We start from the raw sequence: 18,526 nt of genomic DNA, 5'->3' as shown, positions 1-18,526 counted from the left end.
GAAACCATCACGGCGCCACCTGTGACAGATCTTGGAGCCGAAGCCCCCTAGGGGACTTACCCCAGAGCCCATTTGGTTGCAGAAAGGGCTCTGGGGCTGTTTAAGCACTTGGGATATGTCTGGACTTGCAGGTGCTATCTTGACTCTAAGAAGCTCTTGCTTCCGAGGAGAAAGTTCCCCAAGATGCCTTTATTCGGCTAGTAACTTTATCTTTGGAACAATACGACTTTCCTCCAGGGCCCACGGCCGGGATTCAGGAATCTTTGGCTTGCTCGCAAGCACCACACGCCCCTTTCTTTAATCTCATCTGCTGTGTGTCTGGGAGATAGGCCAGATTGATGCTAACCATTGGCTGTTTGCTTCAAAACACTCCAGCCAGCTTGAGGGCAGCGGTGGGCAGCCAGGGTGGGGGTGGGGGTGGGGTCACAGAAATCTCCATGGCTAGAAGTAGCCGGGCTGAGGAGACAGGGAGAGATGGTTACGCATTCATCAAAACAGCAAGGGAATAGCTGGGGGCACTGGGTGTCTGTCTGCTCGGCTGCCTCAGTCAACTGAGAGACTGAGGGCATCTAGCTTGTGGCTTAGCTCTTCCCTAGAGGCTGGGGGCAGGGTGGCGGTAGCAGCGAGGGGTGGGTTTCTTCTCTGAAAAAGAGAAAGGGAGAAAGAGAGAGACGAGGGGGGTAGAGAGAGGTGCTAAGTGAACCAGGGAAGTGAAAGAGAATTCATCAAAGAGAATCAGGAAGGAAGAAGGAAGCCGCTACTTAAGCCAAGTTCCAGCAGTGTTCTCCCAGAGGCCCCAGGAGGTGGGACTAAAGCTCCCATTTGGCAGATAAGGACTCGAACACTCTCCGAGGTTAAAGCTCTTGCCCTCGGGCCATGGGCTATAAAGATAAGAAATCAAAGCTGGACTTTTCCATTCCATTCCTCCTGTCCACACTCATTTAAATGATTTCATTTCTTTGGTTGGTTAGTCACCTAGTGTGGGTGTGCGCGCACACGCGAGTGTGTTTCTTGTTTTATCTTTTCCCCCAATACAAGTCATGCTATGTATGTATTCCGGGTGGCCTGGAAGTCTCAGGATCCCCGTGTGGGAGTACAGGTGTGCACCGGCAGCAGGTCTCCCTTCTCGGATCTAGTGTCTGCTGTATGGTTCCCCATTAGGCTCCTAGACCTCTCTGAGTGGGCCCTGTTTACTTCCATAGCCGGCCTTGTTCTGTTTTCCTTCTTGGAATGTTCCCTGCCTCTTTCTCCCCTCCCCTCCCTCAGACAAATTTTCCCAAGTCAGACTGTCTTCCAGACTCACACCTAAGGAAGCTCCTCCAGGTTTTGATCTCTGTATTTGAGAGGACAAGAGAGAGTGGCAGAGGCAGGTTTTATCACTGTGAGTTCAAGGCCAGCCTGGTCTACATACTTAAGACACACAGGCGCCCCGCCCCAATCGCAAAAAAAAAAAAAATAATAATTAAAAAAAAAAAAAAAAAGTCAAAGCAACAGAAACGATATGGCTGTCTTGTCTGTGGATGGGCGGAGATGGAGCGGATTAAAGCAAGCACAAGCCAGAAGAAGAACACAGGAACTGGAGAGCCTCTGTCATCCAGCCTCCCCCATCCTGTCCCAGCCGCTTGGAGTCCAGGCCAAGGTGAAGGGCACGAGACTCTGCAGACTCCTGCTGTGCAGCAAGCGTATATTTTGTGTGCCTAGTGTTTACGTTTTTTCTCCTTTGAAGGCTGCTTGGGAAAAGCAACAATCCTGGACGCAGCAAACATATTGTCTTCTCTTCTCTGGCCAAGAGAAATTTTAATCACCCCGTGGAGTAATGGGCTCAGAATAGCATAATAGAAACAGTGCTTAAAATACTCGGATAAACACAGCCCAGGGATGGAGAAAAAAGTACTCGGAGGCTACCTCATCCTTCGCTCTGGCTCCCGAAACCAGAGGGAAAGAGAGATGATCGTGCCTAGCTTAGGGGCCGTGAAAAAGACTAGGATGTGTATGTGTTTTAAACCAAAGCCCGCCCCCACTTTTTTTTCGGGGGTGGCGGTGTGTCATCCATCCTAAGGTGCTCCAGCAGCTCATTCCCCATTTTAAACCCGTCACAAAGGGAAGAGAAGCAGATTTGAATCTTTGGATTGGGAGAGTCCTTCTATCTTTATCAATCAGCATTATGAGCTGAATGCTGAACCTAGGACTGCTACCCCAGGTGGGCAAGGTCAACACATTGAGCCACACCCTCGGCCCTTTCCAGTTTTAAAACATTTATTTATTTATTATTCTTTTTTTTGTTTTGTTTTTTGTTTTTTTGTTTTGTTTTTTGTTTTTTTTTGTTTTGTTTTGTTTTTTTAAGACAGGGTTTCTCTGTGTAGCCCTGGCTGTCCTGGAACTCACTCTGTAGACCAGGCTGGCCTCGAACTCAGAAATCCACCTGCCTCTGCCTCCCAAGTTCTGGGATTAAAGGCATGCGCCACCACCGCCCGGCTATTTATTATTCTTTTATTTATTTTCCTTTTTTCTTTTCTTTCTTTCTTTCTTTTTTTTTTTTTTTTTTTTTTTTTTTTTTTTTTTTTTTTTTTTTTTTTTTTTTTGGCAGGGCTTTAACTGTGCAGCTCTGAATACCAGGCTGGCCTGGAACTCACAGAGAATATCTGCCTCTGCCTCTCAACTGCTCGGGTTACCGGTCCAGCCACCACCACGCTCCCTCTATTTTTATTTTGAGACAGCATCTTGCTAAATTGTCCAGTGTGGCTTTGAACTTGTGATCCTCCTGTTTCACCCTCCCATGTAGCTGGAAGTGTAGGTCTGTATCACCAGGTGCCTCCTTCTCTCTCCTCTCCTCTCTTTTTTCGATGTCTCTCTATCTCTCCAGGAGAGGAGGGCTCAGATGGATGACCTTCCCACCTTTCTCTCCCAAGTGCAGAGACTACAACAGGCATGTGCCTCCATGCCTGATCTTCAAATAGCTTTTACAAGTAGAACCCTGAGGGCAGAGGCGAGTGGATTTGCTGAGGCAGGGGAATGGCTTGTGAATACTACGCAGGCTCATAAAACAAACATATGTCTACTTCAGGTCAAGTCAAACCTGTAAAGAAAATGCTAAAACTCACATTTATGACATGCAAGATGCAGGGGCCAGCAAGATGGCTCAGAGTGGAAAGGGACTTGCTGCCAAGCTTAGTGACCTGAGTTTGATCCTTGGGACCTCCACATGTATGCTGTGGTGTGCCACCCCTCCAAAATAAATAAATAAATAAATAAATAAATAAATAAATAAATAAATAAATATTAAAAATTAAAACGTAAGGGCTGGAGAAGTGACTTAGTAGGATGTTTGCCCAGCATATACAAAGCCCTTGGTTTGATTCCCAGCAGCTTAGAAACCAGCTTTTGTGGCTCAGTCTGTTAGTCCTAGCATGAGGAAGGCAGACAGGCAGATCTCTATGACTTTGAGGCCAGCCTAGTCTACATGTTGAGTCACAGACATCCAGGGGTACAGAGTGAGACCCCGTCTCAGACTACAACAAACCCCAAACTAACCAAAAGCAAAGCTGTATTATCTTCGCCAACTTATTTATTACTCTTTCCGATCTTTAGCTTTCCTGTCTATAATGTGCCTTAGGAGATAGTTCCTCCAAGTCAAGTGTTTTTTTTTTTTTTTTCCTTCTCCCTTGTTCAGGAAACTTAACCTAGACAGCCTAAACATTAAAATTATTCAAGAAGCTCCAGGGAATAGAGAGAAAGCTAGTAGGCACAGAATTGCCTCCCCATCCCAATCCCCACCTCCTGGAGATTCTGTCCTGACCACTATGGTAGACATTTCTCTCATTTTCTCTGTTCCTTATAATAATGGATATATATATATATATATATATATATATATATATATATATTTTTTCTTTTCTTTTTTTTTTTTTTTTTTTTTTTTTTCGAGACAGGGTTTCTCTGTATAGCCCTGGCTGTCCTGGAACTCTGTAGACCAGGCTGGCCTCGAACTCAGAAATCCGCCTGCCTCTGCCTCCCAAGTGCTGGGATTAAAGGCGTGTGCCACCACCGCCCGGCATTAATAATGGATATTTGAAGAGGTCCAGGGTAGGGTGTATTATACAATCTCCACCCTAAGTCCTACTAACAACGCTTAGCAGGTACATATGTATGCAGTGCATGCTTAAGACACAGTGTGGTCTGGTGGTGGTCTCAACTGTGGTACTTTGGACTTCTTGAAGGCTGGTTTGCTGAGCCAGGCATGGTGGCACATACCTGTACAAGCACTTATTAGGAAGGCTGAGGCAGGATAACTTCTTAAGCCTATACATTTGAGTCCAGCCTGGGCAGATAAAAACCACAGGGCTGAGGAGGGCTCAGCCAGTGAAGGTGCTAGCCCTGCAAACCTGACTTCTACTGTCCCACTAAACTCTTAGCATATCTATTGCTAATTTTGAGAACTGAGGGAGGTAGACAGACACCATACAATTTAAAAAGATAAAAGCGATTTCTCCAAAAACAAGAGTCAAGTCCGGGAAACGACAATCTAATTTCTTTTCTTATTTTAAACAACAAATTCCAGGATCTTCTCACCTTGCCACAGGACAGTGAACTGCAGCGTCTCCAAGCAGGATGTGAATGTGTCCCTTGTCACCTTGAGACCCTAAGTGCAGATACACACACACACCCCACACACACACCCCACACACAGCCTGAGGTACAACTGGGTGTGGTTGGCACATGCCTGTAATTCCAGTGCCTGAGAGGCTGAGGCAGGAGGATCCTCAGTTTGAAGTGAGTCTGGGTTAGGTAGAGGAACCCTATCTCAAAATCAAACCAAAACAAATGAAAAATTAAAACAAGCCTCTGATGCAAGAATCTTTGGGTGGGTGGGACTCTCAATTTTGGGATTGCCACTGTCGGTTGATAGATGTGGTCTCTAGTCTCTGGGTTTAACTACATTCTTGTGTGTGTGTGTGGGGGGGGGCAGAGGCTTGTGGGGAGGTTAGCAGACTTCCTGCTCCGTGGCATATGTGACTTTCAAGATGACCTTATGCCCCTTAACAACCACTTTCTTTTGTTTAGCCCTCATACACAGGTTTCTCTAGCTGACCATGAACTGAAGCACCTTTGTAGGGAACATATCAACTCACTTACCAGGACATTCGTGGCAGTGTCCACCGTGCCATCTTTGTAATATGGCCCCCAAATGCTGGAACTGGTGGCTGGGAGGCAGATGAGGAAGGCCAGGAGTTCAAGGTCATCCTGGGCTACCTGAGACCTGAGATCATAAAAAAGTGATAAAACAAAACAAAACAAAACAAAACAAACAAAACAAAACAAAAAAACATGGTGAAGGCCATGAGTGGCTTTCAGTTGGTACCGGTCTTGTCCAGCAAGCACAGAACCCTGCCAACACTGCGTAGTGTTGCATAGTCCAGGCATGGTGGTGCATAATCTCAGCATTTCGGAGGTATATGAAGGAGGATCAGAGATTACAGGTCATCCTTGGCTCTACAGAGGATTCGACATCATCCTGGGCTGCAGGAGCAGAGGGCTTGGCAAGATAGCATTTGCATGCCGGGCTGTGGTGGCGCACGCCTTTAATCCCAGCACTTGGGAGGCAGAGGCAGGCGGATTTCTGAGTTCAAGGCTAGCCTGGTCTACAGGGCTACACAGAGAAACCCTGTCTCGAAAAAACAACAAAAAAGCAACAAAACAAAAAAACCAAAAACAAACAAACAAACAAAAAATAGCATTTGCTACCAAGACCAACTATGTGAATTTCCAGGCTACGCATGGTAGAAGGAGAGAATCAGTTCTCTTCAGAGTCAGTGAGAATCAACCTCTACTCAGCACCCACCCACCCATACAAACTCTCTCCATACCGCACACACATACACACACACACCCCATACAGAAAACACACACAACATATAGAAACCACACACACACTCATACATACCACACACACACTCATAACATACCACACACACCATACACATACACACATATACACATACATGCACACAAACATACCATCTACAGCACATTATATATAATATAATATAATAATTAGAATATTAGAATAAACGTATATTGAAAGTCAATCGAGTATGTATCAATGCCTCTTGTCTTCCGGCTACCATCCCGTATGCAGGCATGCTGGAAGGAACAAAGAAAGAGGGGATGGGTAGACAATACCATTGTACCCCATGGAAAGACAAAGGACTTGTGTCTTACAAAGAGGTGACTTTGGAGCAGGAGCCTGAGATAGCAGGGGGTTCCTAACAGCCTCTTAGGAAGAGGGAACAGTAATGAGTTCAGAGCCAACTTAGAAAACTCATAATAACAAGTATGTGGGGGTCTGTGGTGATGGCACTTGAGAGGCTGAGGCAGGAGGATTTCTGTGAGTCCTAGGCAAGCCTGGGTTCGATATAGAAAAACCTTATCTTGGAAAAAAAAATCCTGGAAGAAGGCTGGGGATATCGTGGGAGTGAGCATTTGCTAACTTAAATGAAGCACAAGGAACCAAAACCAAACAAAAATAAAACAAGAAACAAAGCTGGTAAAATAGCAAAGTGTCTGCTTGTTTGTTTTTTAACTTTTTGAGACAGAGTCTCACTGTGTAACTCTGGCTGTTCTGGCTGTTCTGGAACCCCCACAAAACCCTTAGAAAATCCAATCCAAATCACACCACCACATCAATGACCCTCCCTTCTACCTCCAAATTCTAGCAAATTAAAAAAACTGAAGAGGTTGGAGAGATGGCTCAGGGCTTAAGAGGACTTCTGGTTTTCCTGGGGACCCACATTCAATTTGTAGCACCCCCAGGCAGCTAACAACTGTCTGTAGCTCCAGTTCCAGCCACCTAAAACTCTCTTCTGACCTCTGAGGGCACCAATCACACGTGTGGTGCACAAATACACACAAGCAGGCAAAATGCTCACACACATAAAATAAAAATAAATGTTTTTTTAAAAGTCTGGGCAAGCCTAGGCCTGTTGCTCTTGTCAGTCACGGATTGAGGAACAGTACACAGGTCCTTGACTCCCTGAAGATCTGTAGGTGATTGATGGGTACACTCATTGTCTTCAGCTGAATTCCCACAGCTGAAGCCACCAACCAGCCTCTAAGCATTAGCTCCAAACCCAGGGCCATATACACAAACACAAAGGATTTGTAAGGGAGGGAGGGTGTGTGTGACAAAGGGAGAGGGAGCTAAGAGTATGAGAGGGTGACAGTGGCTGGAATCTAGCGTACATTACATACATGCAAAAATTGTCAAGGAGCAAAGTTAATGAGTTAAAAATTATAGGTGTGTCTGTGTGTACATAAATAAATAAATTGTGGGTTGACCAGATGGCTCAGTGGGTAAAAGGTGCCCGTGGCCAAGCCTGATGTCCTAACTTTGATCTCCACAGTAGAAAGGGCCAGCTCCAGCAGGCTGTCCTCTGATCTCCCCATGTGTGTGCTGGCACATGCTGCTTCCCTAATCAATCAATAAATGTAATAATAATTAAAAAAAACTGTGCTGTGTCCACTCATTTCATAGATTCCTTGCATTCTTTGTCAATTGTACTGGCTTTATCATCTGAGGTCTTTTTCTTTTCTTTTTTTCCTTTCTTTCTTTCTTTCTTTTTTTCTTTCTTTCTTCTTTCTCTCTTTTTTTCTTGGCATTCGGTCAGGTCAAAGCATTGGCTTCCTCATCGCCGCCCCCCCCCCCCCCAGCACCTCAGCAATGCACATCCCTAGCTAGAGTTCAAGGTTTGCTTGTTTTTGAGAGGAAATTTACACACTGCGAAATGCTTAAAGCTTAAGGGCACCATTCTCTAAATATTGACAAGTGCACACAGGGCTGTAGCTAGAGCCCTTATCAGAAGAGATAACATTCTCGCCTCCTTTCTTTCTGCCCCTCAGCCACTATGGAGGCTAGCCCTCCACCCACTCTGTTAGCTTTGCCTATTCTAAAACCTGGGCGGACATGGAATTTTATATAGCCCCCGATCTTACTTTATTTCAAGGTGATGCATTGAAGAGTTATCCGTGATAAACTTGTATCTGTGCTTTTTTTTTTTTTTTTTTTTTTTTTTCTTTTTGCCTTATTACAGGGAAGACCCAGGTCTTTACTGAGACCCAAAGATCTTCAACCAAGCTGGGCAAGTGCTCTACCATTGAGTCACACCCCTGGCCCTGCCTTCCATTCGGCTGCAAGGATAAACCAGGTAGACTCTGGGCTGTTCTGGATTGTTCTGGAAGAGATAATGTTGAGGTGGGTTGTTTAGACTTCCGAATTAAGGGCTTTGTGTATTATCTTCATCTTCTGAATTTAGAAAACTCCCTTTCCCTGGAGATAAATGGACACTGGCTTTAGGAAAAACACCATTGTTAAGCCATTTGATTCCGCCTGTTTCACATTTTTGTTCAATTTCCACTGCTCCAAACTGGCAAAGAGGCACCTTGGAAACTTGCCCTGCCCTGTCTGCAAAGGTGTCCATAGGGTGTGTCAGTCAGGACTTCTCCTAGGAGTGGCCTTCTATCAGAGATTAGTAACTTGTGACCCTGGAGAACCACTGTCAGTCGTGGCCTGACTGAAATGTCTAACAATAGCAACTGAAGATTTTGAACATGGTCTGGGTCAAGATGGCTCAGTTTATGGCTTGATGGCTTTTAACCAATTGATGTTGCTACCATCAAGTACGCTCTGTAACAACTGGGCTTTGCACTTTATAGCCCAGGCTGGACTCCATCCAAATTGCTATGTAGCCAGTGTTGACCTTCAACTTCTGATCCTCCTGTCCCCCTCCCTGCCATTTCAAGCACTGGGATTACAGTCACAAGTCACTATACCCAATGTCTTAATTTTTTTTTTTTTGAGACAGTCTTGCTATGCCATTCTGACAGAACTCAGAGTGTAGCCCAGGCTTGCCTTGAACTCACAGAAATCCTCCTGCTTCAGCCTCCCAAGTGTTAGAATGACAGGCATGTGCCACCACACCCACCTTGCTTTGAGTTTTAGCTTCTGATCTTTCTGGCCTAGGGTTAGGGAGGTGATCTCCCTCTGAGCTGGATAGACTGAGGGATGGTAGCTGAATAGAAAGAGGCCTATGGGACAGGTGAATAGTAGACAGATCTACCCAGGCCCCTGTGCCAGGAGAACCAGGGGTAGAGGAATCTGGCCTTGGCTCTGGATGGAGACTCAGCGGGCCCACTCTCCATCACTTTGCATGCTTCGTGTTGCCTTTACCTTTTGTCTGTTAACTTATTCCAGTCTCTACACAGTGCACAGCCTTCAACTTACCACAGACTTAAAGTCCTGATCCTCCTGCCTCCACCTTCCAGCTGCCTGGATTACAGGCTTAACTACCAAGCTCCAATTATACCATAGCGTTGGGGATGGAATTAGGGCTTTGTGTATGCGGGGCGAACACTCTACCAACTGAGCTATATCTCCAACCCCTTAGGACATTTCTTAATTTACCTGGATTTTCACAAGAACTTCCTATCTGTGCCTTCCATTCTTGTCCTGTCTTTTCCATCCCACCCCTATAGCCTGAGTGATTCACTCATTCTGTCTATCATTTGTTCTCTTTCTTCCTTCCTATTTATCTATCTACCAACCATCTGTCATCTATCTATCATCATCATTTTCTATCTATCATCTATCAATCAATAAATCTATCACATTTATTACCATCATCATTATCTATCTATTATCTCTCATCTATCAATCAATTCATCATATCTACCTATCATCATTATTATCTATCATCTATAAGTCTTATCTATCATATCTATCTTCATATCTATCATCTATCCATCATCTATCATCTATATATATTATCTATGTATCTATCACATATCTATCTAGCATCTATATTTCTATCTGCTATCTATTTTCCACCTATTTTTTTAGACAGTCTCCTATCATCTATCTGTCAATCATCTGTCTGTCTGTCTACCTGCCTATTTTTGAGACAAGATCTCTCTATGTAGTTATGACTATCTAAGAACTTTGTATATAGATCAGGCTGGCCTCAAACTCACAGAGACTCTCCTGCCTCTGCATCCTAGATGATGAGAGGAGGGTGTGCCACCAACCCTGACTTGAACAGGATTTTCTTTAAAGAGATTTACTTACTTTATGTGTATGTGTGTGGACATGACTGTGTGTGCACCAAGTACATGCAGTGGCCCCTGAGGCTAGAAGACGGTGTCAGAGCTCTAGGGTTACAGGTGGTTGTAACTTCCATGTGAGTGCTGGGAATTAAACTTGGGTTTAATTTTGTAAGTGCAGTATATGGTCCCCACCACAGAGCCATCTCTCCTTGTTTTGCTTTGATGTTTGGATACAAGGTCTCTGGTATCCCAGAGATCCTCTGATCCTCCTGCCTCTACCTTCTGAGTGTTGGGGATCAAGCCCCCAGCCCCCTCCTTTGCCTTGGAAAGAACTATGGTAACCAGCTTACGGTAGATGTGTCTGAAACTATCCAGCTGGGGTCACAGCTGGAAGAGACCAGTGGCTGTTTTGTCCAGATGCAAATTAAAGGGTCAACACTTCAGAGGAAAAACAAATCACTGTCCAGGGAAAGGGCCTGGAGTTGGACGGACTGAAAACAAGCAGACAGCAGACCTGTTTTAATTGGCATCTGTGCCTGTGTTAGCTCTTCCTTTAGAGTTTTAGAGCCTGGAACCCAGGCAGATGTGTGTGTGTGACTGTGTCAGTGCAAGCATGTGTGTGAATACATGTGTGTGCATGTATGTATGTATGTGAGTGTGAGTGAATGTATGTGTGTGTGAGTGCATGTGTGTGCATATATATATGTGTGAGTGACTGTGTGTGTGTGAGTGTGCATGCATGTGTGTGAGTACATGTGTGTGAATACATGTGTGTGCATGTATGTGTGTGTGAGTGTAAGTGCATGCAAGTGTGTGAGTACATGTGAGTGCATATATGTGTATGAGTGAGTGAATGTATATGTGTGTGAGTGTGTGAGTGCATGCATGTGGGTGACTACATGTGTATGTGTGTGAATGCTTGTGTAGGCATGGTGCATTGTGTGCATGTGTTTGTGCATGTGTGTGGCTGGGAAGACTAGAAAGGCGAGCATGTGGCCAAGGACATAGGAGAGCTGATCTTCTATCAGGCCTCTAGAGTATAGCTGAGTGTGGCAGTGTAGGCCGTTGTTCAGTGCTTGGGAAGTAGAGGCAGGAGGAATGGGCTGCAGGGCTAGCCTGGGTTACACAAGCCCTTGTTCCATTTCCTTCCTTTCTTTATCTTTATCTTTATCTTTATGTTTATCTTTATCTTTATCTTTATCTTTTTTCTTTGCTTTTGTTTTATTTTATTTTTTCCAGATAGGGTTTGTGTAGCTCGGACTGTCCTGGAACTCACTCTGTATAAACCAGGCTAGCCTGGAATTTACAGATTCACCTGCCTCCGCTTCCCAAGTACTGGGATTAATGGTGTGTGCCACTGCTGCCCACAAGCCCCTATTTAAAACACACACACACACACACACACACACACACACACGCACACAAAAGTGAAAAACAAAAACCAGGGCCAGGGCGATGACTCAGGGAAGTGTTGGCTGTGCAGCCAGGAGGACCCAGGTTCAGTCCCACGACCCACATAGAAGGCTATCATGTGCTGTAATCCCATCCTGAAGTGGATGTCCCTCGGGCTAGCCTAGCCTAGTGAGTGAACTGCAGGCCAGGCAGAAAGACCCTGTCTCAAAAAATTCAATGAGGAATGACTGCTGACCTTTACATGTCTGCATACAGGTCTGGACCTGTCCCCCACTCACCCATGTGGAAATGTTACAGGGAACGGGGAGGGGGGAGCGGGGAGGGGGAAGAGAAGAAAAAGCTTGTTTTAAAATTTTAATCACATGTATTTATTTATTTATTTATTTATTTATTTAGTGTGTGGTCGGAGGACACCTTACTGGATTAGCTTATCCCTCTCCATCACTTGGGTCCAGGAGACCCTACTCAGGTCAAGCCGCTTTACCCACTGAGCCATCTGGCCGCCTCTCAAGAAGACGAAGTTTTAGTGTGCAGTGCTCAGGCACCCGTGAAGGTAGGAACTTAGGGATGGAAGAGGAGAGAGCCTAGAGAGGAAGGGACCCTCGTCTGTCGCACAGAGTCCCTGGGCAGATTTGGACTGGCCTGGCATGGCCAGCAGCCGCAGCCACAGGCGCGCGCTCTCTCTCTTGCCTGTCCAGAAATAGTTTCCGGGAACCGAGGTGCTTCCCCGCCAGCCAGCGGGGAGATAAAGCTGCCCGTGTGTGGCTTGTCTTGGCTGTCTCTCAGTTGACACCTCTGACAGGCCGCTTTGATCTCGGGTTATCAAGGCCTAACCCCGAGCCTGCCAGCCCCCACTCACTGGGTAAAGGGCATTTCAGAAGGTCAGCTTGGGGAGGGACAGGCTCCTGTGCCCAGCTGGCCTTGAAGCATTTGTGTTGGATGCAGGAAAGGTGCCCGGTTTTACTCGGCAGCAGTGATGGATGGGAGATTAGGGGTGGGGTGGGGGTCCTGGCTGAGAAATGAAGTGTTCCAGTTGAGCATGGGGGTGGGGGGTATTTACTTCATGTCCTCATGGGATCTGGGCCTTCACCACAGCTAAAGAGCTCTGGAAGCCAGAACTCTTCCCTTCTGGTCTCGAGATGGCTGTGGAGTCATTGGCGAGCCCAGTGTATAGCCCGCAGGTTTCTCTTCAGACTCTGTTTCCAGCCCATAGCTGGTAAAAATATAGAGGATTTTTGTAACTATGGACACGTCCCCCAAACAAAACCACATGTAGAGACCCAGCGTGCAAACTGGATAGGAGCAGAAAAAGGGGCTGTCTGAGGAGTGGGGATCATGGGACTTGATGTCTCAACTCTTCTTGTCATTAGTCATCTTCTTCATCATCACCATCATCACCATCATCACCATCACTATCATCATCATCATCATCATCATCATCATCATCATCATCATGTTTGAGACATGAGCTCAGTCCAGTCCAGACCTCTATCCAACTACTCTCCTGCCTCAGCCTCCTGAATGCCGAAGGCCCAGAATATGCCACCACCTTCCGGGCTCTCGTTCAGTAAGGTTAGTGTGATGTAGGGCCACTGTAGCAAAAGCTCTCAGATAGGGTGTCTGAAAATGGCCAGGATGAGATGGCTTTGGCTTAGCAGATAAAGGTACCTGCCACCAAGCCCGATGACTCCCATTCCTGGGACCCACATGGTGGAATGAGAGGGCCTGACTCCTGTAGGTTGTCCTAGGGTCTCCACATGCCCCAAGTAGCATGCAAAGCTTTGTTCCACATAAAATAAATGAAGGGTAATAAGACTTAAAAAAAAAAAAAAAAGTAACACAATACAGGTGAACTCAAGGGCCACAGCTGGGCAGCCAGGGAGGCTCCTGTGGGAAGTGAAGGCAGGAGCAGGCTCTGAGGCTGTACAGGAAGGGGGAACCTTGTTTGCATCTAGTGTCGGGAAGTCTTTCCCCCCTTACTGTTTATTTTTATTTTATGTGTGTGTTTATCTCTGTGTATGTGTGCCATGTGTATGCAGTGCCCGAGAAGGGCCAGAAGAGGGCATCAGAGTTACAGACCGATGTGAGCTATTGTGTGGAAGCTGGGAGCCGAACCCAGGTCCCTGAAAGAGCAGCCATCTCTCTTAACTGTTGAGCCATCTCTCTAGTCCCAGCTACTGAGAATCTTGGATGTCTGTAGAACCACGGATGCATCATCTACCCTCCAGTTTTGGATAACGCTTTCTCACTGAGCATCTTTTAAACATCTTCCCCAGTGCGTGTTTGTCTGAATTTACTCTTTTGTGTTTTGTGGCACAGGGGTTGAAGCCCAGGGCCATGCATGTTGTAGGCAACTGCTCTACCTCCTAGCTGCTACAGGCCCAGTTTCTTCCCTCTCTCCATCTTTCTTCACTTTTTTTTTCTTTTTGAGACAGGGTCTCTCTTAGCCCAGGCTTTCTCTTTACCAGTGAAATCTGCAAACAAAGAGCCTTCACCAGAAGGGGGCCTAAGGACTGTTTTGAGACAGGGTCTTATGTAGCCCAGGCTAGCCTCAAATTCACTATATAGCCAAGGCTGGCTTTGAACTCCCAGTCTTCTTGCTTCCCCCCTCCTGGGTGCTGAGATGGCAGACAGAGACTACCACCATGCCCTGCTTACGTTAATGCATTTTGTTACAGCAATCTGAAGAGATGGAGGCACCACCACTGTGATATTAGGGGATGCTGGCCATGAGACTGGCCTGAGGATTTTTGATATCACAAGCCCAGAAGCTCACAGATGCAGTCCCTTGGTCACTAGAGGAAAGCCACGTGTGTAGTCCTAGGGGGACATCCTTCGGTGTTCATGTGAGCTTCTGCCACATGCTTACATTGTTCCAAACACTGGGGGGGGGGGGGTCAGCAGAGCATGGAATGGGGCAGGGTCAGCAATGGTTGGGATGGGGTGGGGCCAGCAATGGTTGGGATGAGGTGGGGCCAGCAATGGTTGGGATGGGGTGGGGCCAGTGCGTTGGATGGGATTCCTGTCTTGTAGAGTTTCTTTTTGTGGACAAATTGACCAAAGGTTGCCCAGTGAGGGAAAGAAGCAGACAGATATGCAGACAGACAGACAGACAGACAGACAGCAAGAGAAGAGCCCCTCAGTAATTAAGAAAGATGTCTGCTTCCTAATCCCCAGAGCCAGCAAGTGCATCATTGCTGGGACCCTGGCAATGGACACTGCAGGTATTAATTTGCAGGTCTTGAGATGGGATTGCTTTGACTGATCCCCATTTGTCTCAGCAGCTAACAAGAAACTCATACAGACTTCCCACAGTAGGACAGGAAGCTTACCGAGAAATAGCACAGGCTGTGCAAATGGCCTGAGGTGCCCTGTGAGGTAGGGTTGCACAGTGACTATAGACAGCACATTCCAGTGCTCTGGGGACAGACGCAGGAGAGCCTGGGTATTTAAGACTGAATGAGAGCAGACAAATAAAAGCTCACCACCCAAACCGCCTGTCCTAAGCTTGCTGGGCTGAAGTGAAGCCCCCTTTGGATGTAGATTTCCACAGTTAGCAAATGGTATGGCTTCAAGTCACTGTTTTTTCCCCTCCAAGCTTCTGCATTCTGATCTGTTAAAAATGACTGAACACTGGCATTGTGGCACCTTTCATCCCAGAGGCAGGAGGATCACTGTTGTGAGTTAGAGGCCAGCCAGGGCTCTGTAAAGAGATTCTGTCTCAGAAAACAAAACAAAACAAAACAAAACAAACAGCAAAACCAACCATCTAAGCAAGGCTGACAGCAAAGGCCACAGACAAGATATAACTGTGGCCCGACTCACCTGGAGTGGCAGCGTGGGTCCTGGCAAAGGCTTGACAACTGTATGCAAATGTATTTGCCTGGATTTATTCTGTGGCCCTTTCAGGGCGCTTGGGTTTCCCTAGGCAAATGCTCGGATGTTCACTCCCGTACATATATGGAAATGACGCTTCTGAACTGTGCCCATGTGGTGGGCAGATGAGTCAGGCCCAGTTGATGTCAGTCTTGGGCCTTTTTGACAAAAGAAGGGGCCAGTGTATAGATGGGCATCCCAGAGGTTCGCTGCTTTAGCACGGGAGATGCTTGGAGGAGTTTATACCGGGCTACCCAAAGTGTGGTACAGGGACTGGAAGCATTGGTCCAGAAGCTTGAGTCCTACCTCTTCAGGTCTCTTCCCTCCTCTTCCCCCTTTCCTCTCCTTCCCTTTTCCCTCCCTCCCTCCCTCCCTCCCTCCTCTTTCTTCCTTCCTTTTATATCTTGTTTTATATGTATTGGTGTTTTCCCTGTACGGATCAGTGCATGTATGTAATGCTTGTGATGGCCAGAAGAGGGCGCTGGATCCCTTGGAACTGGAGTCATAGATGGTTGTGAGCCACCACCTGGGTGCTGGGAATGAAGTCTAGGTCCTTTGCAAGAGCTCCCAGTGCTCTTAACCACTAAGTCATCTCTCCAGCCCCAGCAGGTGCTTTCTTGAGACTAAACCCTAATCAGTGTGTGATGAGATGGTTTAGAGAGAAAACACTGTCACTTGATTATCCATGTCTGTTGTGAGTAGAATCAGGGGTGCGGTGTGGGGTGTTGGCTATCCCTGGACTTCCTGAAACACCTTTACAATTCTTTTATGAAAGTGGAGATGAAGAATGACTTGTGGTGGAACACACCTGCAAGCCCTTCACCTGAGAGATGGAGGCAACAGGCTCACAAGGTGAAGGTCGCCTGTGTCTGCAGAGTGAGTTTGCGCTGTACCGGATGCAGTTTAAAGAAAGGGAAAGGGGAGAGAGGAAAAAGAGAGTGAGCGAGAGAGAAAGAGGAGGAAGGAGGGAGAGAGTGAGGGAGAGAAGGAAAAAATGGGAAGGAAGAGAGGGAGGGAGGGAGGGACAGAGAAGGGGAGGGACTGGAAAAGAAGAGAGGGGAGGAAAAAGGGAGGGAGCACAGGGAGAAACTGGATGGAGAATCATTCACTAACAGGTAAGATCAGGGTAAGATGAGATAAAGCACCTCTGCTGTTCAAGTGTGTTCTAAGTGTGTTCATGCCTGGTTCCGTGGAACATTTCTGGGGACACACTGAAAAACAGAACCCGCATAAAAAATCAGCATTGTGGTCTTTCTGACTGAGAAAAAAGGACACTGGCAATGCTGGAGAAACCTGAAGCTGGGGACCTCAGTTTCAGTTTAAGCCTTCCTTTTCCTTGAGGCCACAGGGCACACAGGTCCCTTTCTGTGTGCTTTGCAACAGGGTGTTGCTATGCAGGACTTGAACTCAGATCCTCTTGTTTCAGTCTCCCGAGCTTGAGATCACAGGTGTACGACCTGACACCACCACACAACCAGGTTTTTTTTTTTTTTTTTTTTTTTTTTTAAATTGTTTTATGTCCATCCCTCAGCCTGGTTCTTTCAGATGTCTCCAGAGGTTCTCCAAACTATGAAATGGTTCTAGTTGAGGAAGGATGAAGATAAAGCCGAAGTCAGAAAAAAAGAGTTGCTGAGAGCCCATGGATGGACCAATCCTTTAACTCCTGAAGCATTCTGGGAGTGGGGAGCTGGGCAAAATAAAGCAAATAATAAAAGTACAGGAGGGACCCTGGCAGTGGGGGTGATGGGAGATAAGCACCTCCCCTCCTCCCGACTTCAGTCCACGGATTTCCTCTTTTCCCTCAGACCCAGGCTGTGTATAAACTCTATGCAAATGTGTTTACTTTATACTTTATTTCAGTTGGAGTCACTCGCCTGTCAGGACCTATATCAACATGTCAGCCTCTTGAACAAACAAGCGTTGCGAGTGGAAATATTTCAGATAAACAGACACGATGTTATGACATATCACCCCCGCCCCCCAACCCTGGAAAAGGGGGTCGGAGACCACGGAGAAGAAGAGAGGAAGCAAAGCCACAAGGGAGATCTGTTTTCCCTGGCTGAGGGTCAGCTGTAAATAAAAAAGGTTCTTGATTACTTGTGGTGTGTGTGTGTGTGTGTGTGTGTGTGTGTGTGTGGTGTATGGGGGTGGTATGTGTGGGGTTTTGTCAGCTGAAGAGGAGGTCTCCTTGGCAGGTACCCTGAGATTCTCTGGTGCCCTTGTTGAGTCCAGAGAGGACATAGGATCAGTGAAGAGAACAGAAACCCAAAAGGTTAATTTAATTGATAGTGTGCAGAGTGTGACAGCTGACTTCAGACCCCTCCTCCCCCTCTTCCTCCTTCTCCTCCCCCTCCTCCCCTCTTCTTCCTCCTCTTCCTCTTCTCTATAGAGTTTGAGCTCCTTATAAACAGCCTTCAGAGGAGGCATAAAGACATGTTTTGTTTTTATTCTGTGTGGGGACACACATGGAGAAGAAGTGACCAGCATATGGAGTTTATTTTCCTACACGATGTATTTTAACTTTGTTTAACTAATTAGTGTGTGTACGTGTACGTGTGCGTGTGCGTGTGCATGTGTGTGTGTGTGGTGTGCGCTATGCCATGCACGAGGAGGTCATAGGGCAACCTGAGGGTGTTGATTCTCTTTCCTCATCAGGTGAGGACCCAACTCAGGTTGTCGGACTTGGCAGCAGGTGCCTTTACCCACCGAGTCGTCTCTCCAGCCTGATTTCTCTGAGAGTTTAAGACAGAGTCTCAAAATGTAGCCTCCGCTGGCCTTGAACTCATGGTACCCCTGCCTGGGCCTCCTAATTGAGGTCAAGACCAGCCAGGGCCACATGAGACACTGACGCAAACACACAATTTTAAGTATAGGTAATACCAATGCTAGTTTAATAAGATAAAAAATGTGTTTGGAGAGCCTGGAGAGATGTCTCAACAGTTAAGAGGAGGGGCTGCTTTTTCAGAGGACCAGAGTTCAGTTCCCACCACCCACGTTATGTACTCACAATGCTCTCTAATTGCAGCTACAAAGGGTCCAGCACCCTCTTCTGGCCTCCTCTCCTTGGGTACCTGCACTTGTGAACACAGGATTGCCACATAAACACATTAAAGATAATCAAAATGAAATCTTCAAGAAAGTC

General features: G+C 46.6%; 1 long non-coding RNA gene across 8 annotated transcripts in view; it reads left to right on the top strand.

Annotated features, from left to right (window-relative positions):
* The window catches only part of LOC143437676 (uncharacterized), a 98,695-nt gene extending 81,215 nt beyond the window's left edge, over window positions 1-17,480 (top strand). For 2 of the 8 annotated variants that reach the window (XR_013107026.1, XR_013107028.1), the window contains exons 2-6: window positions 8,088-8,248; window positions 11,905-12,061; window positions 12,879-13,080; window positions 13,548-14,354; window positions 16,160-17,480. This is a non-coding gene — a long non-coding RNA (uncharacterized LOC143437676). The remainder of the gene's footprint in view (window positions 1-8,087; window positions 8,249-11,904; window positions 12,062-12,878; window positions 13,081-13,547; window positions 14,355-16,159) is intronic. The other 6 variants (XR_013107029.1, XR_013107027.1, XR_013107030.1 and 3 more) reach the window with 6 other exon arrangements.
* The last annotated feature ends 1,046 nt before the right edge of the window (window positions 17,481-18,526 follow it).

The sequence above is a fragment of the Arvicanthis niloticus genome, chromosome 24 (assembly GCF_011762505.2).
Source record: "Arvicanthis niloticus isolate mArvNil1 chromosome 24, mArvNil1.pat.X, whole genome shotgun sequence".
Lineage (NCBI taxonomy): Eukaryota > Metazoa > Chordata > Mammalia > Rodentia > Muridae > Arvicanthis > Arvicanthis niloticus.
This window is presented reverse-complemented; position numbering and strand designations above follow the sequence as displayed.